Source organism: Cornus florida, unplaced genomic scaffold, assembly GCF_030987335.1.
Source record: "Cornus florida cultivar Cherokee Brave unplaced genomic scaffold, ASM3098733v1 CherokeeBrave_3.0.0_Hap2_Chr08, whole genome shotgun sequence".
In the NCBI taxonomy this organism is placed as follows: domain Eukaryota; kingdom Viridiplantae; phylum Streptophyta; class Magnoliopsida; order Cornales; family Cornaceae; genus Cornus; species Cornus florida.
This window is the reverse complement of record NW_026775578.1, coordinates 43,631,523-43,638,033: the sequence shown is the minus strand read 5'-3', so window position 1 is coordinate 43,638,033 and position 6,511 is coordinate 43,631,523. Positions and strand designations below refer to the sequence as shown.

The window sequence follows — 6,511 nt, the reverse complement described above, 5'->3', positions numbered from 1 at the left end:
CGCCCTCCAAGTCCTGGATACGCTCTCCAAAGCTGGGTGTCGGTGCTGGAGCCTCAGGTATGACTGGATCAGAAAAATGATGTGCTTCCTAAGCCTACTCCTGGAAATGTAATGGTGAGCCCACTGAAGAGTGATGTGGGATCTCCTCTGCTGGAGGCTCCTGCTCCAAGTCTATGTCCATATTTATGGCAGTCAGATCGACTACTAGGTGGTCCGCTGCTGCTGCTGCTATCTCCTCCTCCTCAGCCTCCTCAGCTGCTATCACAACGTCCTCCATAAGACTCTTGATAAGAGCATTGTAGCTCTTATTCCAGTCCTTCTTGCCAAAGTGGCAAGCTCCTGTCTCTAGGCGCTCATCTCGACGGAATGGATAGCGCTTCTCTTGCAAGATCTGAGTAATGAAGTGGCCAAAAGGAAGGTACTTATCCCGCTTGGGCTTGGCCTTGCTGATGTAGTCTGCGTAGAGCTTCATCATGACGCTCCAACATAAGGCTGGAATAGAAATCCAATACCCCAAGGCAATCAAATAGTTGCCTCGCCTCTAGACCTTATGGCTCTTTATACATACATTTCGGTACAAGACCGAATCAAAGATATCATCGGGCAAATAGGTCTGAGTAGCAAATGTCTCACCCTCACTGTAATGGCCTGTAAGTGCCACAGCCATGTCTGTATAAAAAGGCCTCCTCTCCAGAATGGGATAATCGAGCTTAAGATCAGGAGGGCAAACATGTGGGCATCAGCAAGATCTAGCCAGAGTCTCCACTGTAATGTTGATAAGATGGCCATCAACGGTAGTGCGCAGCTTCATCAAATTACTCGGGGCAGGTCGGAGGTTTTGGAAGAACATCCGAACAAGCCTCGGGTAAACTGGGATGTGACAGGGGCTCGAATGGCAGAAATGCCCCTGCAGTCTATGTCCTCGTAGGCTGCCCGGGTCAGAATGTACCGGGAGAAAAAAGAGATTTCAAAAACTAACTCATGCGCCACTGTAAGATATGAGTATCTCGGCAGAGGTCTGTCTAAGGCCTAGCCTAGCTGTGTATGAGGTGGAGATGAAGAACATGATGGTGTATGCTCAGCCTCATCATGAGATGATGAAGATGCAGAAGCAGAAGAGTGTAGTCTGCTATCTGATGAGGACTGGGCTTGAGCCGGTGATGCAGGCTACTTAGACTCAACAGGCTGCTCTGGGTCCTGGACATGAGATGGTCCAGCCAGCTCCTCTAATTTGGGCCTAACTCGACGATAATAATGTCCACGGGCAACAATCCATGGCCTACAAAACAGAAAGAAAAACACTTGTAATATAAGTTAGCACCGGCATTAATAATTGAAGCACAGTATATAGAAACATGTATGTCAAATAATATAGACAACACAAAGCATGAATCTATGTAAGTGATGATAGGGTTAAATAAACAGTGATAGTAAGTGAAGCATGCTAAACAATATAAGTATGGAATGCATCTAATGTGAAAAACACAGGCATTGGGCATGTATGAGATGGCATGGAATCACAAAAGAGAGTGTGTGAAGTGTGGGATGCAAATCTATGAAGTTCGATCAATCACAAAAATGTGAGACACAGAGATCGATTTGAGACATGTTCAATCGATCTTTTAATGATCGATCGAAGAAAACTTCGATCGATCAAACTGGTACGGGAAATTCGAAAAGTTACAGATCTGTAACGTGGATGGCACGGGGGCACCCAAGCAAGCTTGTGGGGCCCTCTCACACAACAACACAACAAGATTGGTCACTTGTTTAGCCCATGACCCCTAAAATCTAGTCAAAAATGAAATATATGCAAAAACCTATACATATATATACACACATATATACATAAGCTTTAAAACTTCAAATATGGCAAGGATTAAGCATGGAAACTCTAGATCTAACATGTAAGCATCACAACTATGTAGATTGAAACATAAAATCAAAAGGAAACACTCGGGACTTACCAAATCCGAGAGAGAGAGAGGTGGAAATCGAGAGATAGACGAGATCTGAGATGAGGGAGATAATGTGGAAGCTTGGGATGGTCGTCGAAGGGTTCGCCAGAGATGGGAGAGGTAGGGTTTACAGCGGCGAGGACTATGAGGGCTTAGATCGATCTTGAAATCGATATAATGACCTTAGGGTTTTATTTTTAAAAACAGGTCCCGACAAGTTCAATCGATCAGGGAAAATTTTCAATCGATCGAAGATAGATCGATCTGAAAAATGTCAAGATCGATCTCCCCTCACTAAACGACAAACTTTTTTTTTTTTTTTTTTTAGAATATTTTGAATTTTTTGGAAATTAAAATTAAAACTATTATTTTTTTTTTTTTGAATTTTTGGAAATAAAACAAAAGAAAATTGTTTTGGGGATTTTTAAAAATTTTAAAATGAAAATAAAATAAGTAATTGAAAATAAAAGTGAAAAATAAAATGAAAAATCTTTTGGAGTTTTTGAAGGTAAAATAAAATAAAATAAATACTAAAAATAAAAATGCAGTCAAAGTCAAAGTCAAGGTCAACAAAGGGTGCAGATCGATCAAGCTAAGATCGATCGAGAAGATGGTTCAATCGATCGAACAGGTAAAAACCTGCAGACAAGCTCGAATGATGCACAGAGAGGCCTTTTTCATGGATCTCAAAAAATTTACTAAGTGTGGAATGAAGATCGATCCAAGAAAAAGTTGGATCGATCTAGGAACTTTTAAATCTATCCAAAGAAATTTTCGAACGATACACAGAGGGCTGATTTATGCAGGAAATTTCAGATTGATGGAACAAAGCAATGATTGGATGAAGGGATGGGTGTTCGATCGATCGAACCTCTTTTGAGATCGATCGAACAGGGACAAAATGCCTATTTTCAGAATGAAAATGCATGCATACTCAATCAAAATTCTTAGCCATGTGTATGAATTCCAAAATATATCTAAACGACACAAGAAATGAAAGATAAAATAGAAATGAGAGAGGAATAAGGTTGTAAACCCTACAAAGCATTTACTAGTCTTTAATGTCTCTAGCAAGACGTTGGGCTCTTTTAGCCCGGATCAAACATCTTATAATGCATCCCCTCCTTGTCAGGGTGATAAGTATTTTGAATTCCACCCAACAAACGGTTCCCTAAAGAACTTGTTGGATTAGGTTCAAAGGAATTTGTTGGTCCTTTGTCAATGTGAGCTTTGGGCTTCTATGCCCTCTTAAAGCAAGATTTTGAAACATCATTCTTTAGTTTCAAGGTCGAAGATAAACTTTTTGAAGTTTTGGTTTCAAGAAAAGATTTCATTCTTTCACTTTCATTGTCTAGACATTTTTCTACATCATTTACTTCTTCATGCTTGTCAAATGAATTTGGGGTTGGATTGAAGATATTCAACTTCACTTTCATATGCTCAAATGAGATTTTCATTACCCCCGTCCTACAATTGATGTTGGCATTTACGATTGCTAAGAAAGGACGACCAATGATAACGAGAATTTGGCTCTTGGGATTTGGAACCGGTTCTGTGTCAATGACAACAAAATTGACTGGGAAGAAGAATTTATAAATTTTAATCAAGACATCCTCAATGATACCCCTAGGCTTTTTGATGGATTGGTCGGCAAGTTGTAAAACCACCGACGTCGGTTTCAAGTCTCTTAAGCCTAATTTAACATATACTGAGTATGGAAGAAGATTTTTACTTGCTCGTAAGTTTAGAAGAGCCCGATTAATGACATGGTCACCATTTAGCAAGAAGTAGTAGGTGAACCGGGGTCCTTAAACTTTTGAAGGGTGTTATGTTGTAAGGTTGAGCTTACTTGCTCGGTCAAGACCACTTTCCTAGGTGTTTGGCTCTTGTTCTTCCTCTTTTAGGTGCAAAGATCTTTCAAGAACTTGGCATAAGCCGGAATTTGCTTAATTGCATCCAAAAATGGAAGATTAATCTTCACTTGCCTAGACATTTCAATGATTTCATTGGTTTTGGTCTTTTGTTTATCAAGATAAATGGATCCTTTCAAGGCATCAGGAAATAGAGCACTTGGCTCAAAAACTTTTTCAAAACTTTTCTTTAAAGAATCTTCAACTCCAGAATTTTTAAAATCGTTTTTCAAAGCTTTGTTCACTTCATCTTTCAAATCAATTTTGGACTCACTTTTCAAATCACTTTCTAACACTTTCTCATTTGAATGATCATACATATGCAATGAAGGAGGAATATGATAAGAAACAGGACGAGTGTTAACTTTTGGTTGCGCCAGTTCACTCTCTTCATTGGACACACCTACTTGGTTGTCCACAATCTTCCCACTTCTCAAGGTTGTCACCGCATTGACATGCTCAATTGTGTGCCTTTCCGATGAGGAATGAGTCTCCACAACACATTGTTGCTTTGGTGGGGCATTCAAAGGCATCTTCCCCTTCTCTCTAGCATTTAAGGTACTAGCTATTTGCCCTACTTGGGTTTCTAGCTTAGCAATCGATTGAGAGTGAGAATGAAGCAATTGAGTGTTCGCCTCTAGAGTACCTAGAGCGGTCAAAAATTTCTCTTCAAAGGTGGGACTCCTAGTGTTTCCTTGAGAATATGATGGTTGATTAGGGAAATGAGAATTAGAAAATTGATTGCCATGTGATTGAAATGATGATGATTTAAAACCTTGGGAACCTTAGCCCTGCATTGGTGGCAGAACATACTTGCCTTGAAAACCACCTTGGGGAGGGTTTAAGCCTTCCCCTTGGCTTTTCCAAAAAAAGTTTGGATTGTTCTTCCAACTTGAATTGTAATGAGTGCCATAAGAATTATTCCCTTGATTAACAAATGTAGCATTAACTTGCTCATGGGTCTCACTTTGCACATGTCCATGTGGACAATTGAAAGTAGAATGCAAGACACGTGAACAAGTCATGCAAGATTCATTAGATGGACGATGATGAATATGAGTAGGGGAGGAAGATACTTGATTCGCCGAATTTTGGTTGATCAAAAATTGATCAAACCTTTGAGATAAGGATTTCATCTCGGCGGCTATGTCATTGGAGCAGTCAACTTGATATAAGCCAACATTTTTCCTTCCACCTAGGTTTCTACCATTTTTAGAAGATAAGGACCTATGCATGGAATTTTTATTCATACTTTCATACAATTGTCACACATCATTTTCAAGCTTATCATGATAAGAACCACCCATAAATGCATCAACCATACCCTTGTGATTATCCGGTAAACTTTCAAAGAAATATTGAACTAATTGCCACTTAGGTATATCATGATGAGGGCAATTTCTACATAAATCACTAAACCTTTCCCGTGCCTCATGAAACATTTCCCCATCCCCTTGAGAAAATTCTCTAATTGAAGTTCTCATTGGTCTTTGATACCAGGTAGTACTTTTTGAAGAACTCTTGTTACATTTCCTCCCAATAGGTTATCAAAAAAGGCCTAAGATTGTTGAACAAATATTTTGCCTTGCCTTGAAGGGTGAAAGGAAAAAGTTTAAGTCTTAAAACTTCTTTCGGCATGTCCATGTATTTCACGGTGGAACACAGTTCAAAAACTCATCCAAATGCTTATAAGGTTCTTCACTTGGAAGTCAATGATAATTAGGTTGCATTTGAATGGTCTGTGGTTTGATTTCATAGTGATGTGCTCTAAATAGAGGCAATTGAATGCAAGTGGGTGCATTATATTCGTTAGACACATAATGGTCTCTTAATGCACTGGGAGGATTCACAATTGGAGGTGCTACACGAACACCTTGATTAGCTTGAACCATGGGAGGTTGTGGAACAAAGATTGGTTGAGGCATTCCCAATGGAATTTGGCCTTATTGTTGTGGTGGGATGAATGGTCTAGGCATGCCTAATGGTACTTGGATGTTTTCATGATGCACATTAGGGTGGAGGATTCCTTGTTGGTCTATGTGACCAAGGTCCTCCACATGGTTGTCATTCAAATTCTCCATTGGTGAAATGGAGTGATGAGAACTACCTCTTCCCCTAGGATTACGAATAACTGATTCAAGATGAAAATTAAGAGAGAGAAGAGTAGGATTTAATGACCTACGACCATGCATGCATTAGCAAAGATAAATAACAAGCAAATAAGCAAGTAACAAACATTTCGCCCCCACAACAAATCAATCAACAAATCTTCACATACAATGATCCCATGTTCCCATGCTTAAACAATATGCAAAGAAAAGTAAATAGCCTCCACGCGGGCTCACGATTTATCTAAGAAACGAAAAACTAGCCTCCACACGGCTGACGATTTAACTAGAGATTGAGTTAGAAAGATCCCACAAAGGGTCCTTAAGCAACTTTAATTCATTTTTAACTTCCAAGCATTGTTATGCTTTGTAATTTTTTAGATTTTTAGTCCTTTTTGTGCTTAGCTTAGCTCCTTACTTTGAATTCTCCTTTGCTCAACTTCCTTCACTCAATTCACCTAGCCAAATAAGAACAAACACAATAAGTAAGCAAAAATAAAGATAAAGTAAAGACACAATCAAAAGAGTACTAATC

General features: G+C 39.3%; 1 pseudogene; it reads left to right on the top strand.

Moving 5' to 3' along the window:
• The first annotated feature begins 5,248 nt into the window (after nucleotides 1-5,248).
• Nucleotides 5,249-5,347, top strand: LOC132272192 (small nucleolar RNA R71; annotated as a pseudogene).
• Nucleotides 5,348-6,511: the final 1,164 nt, after the last annotated feature.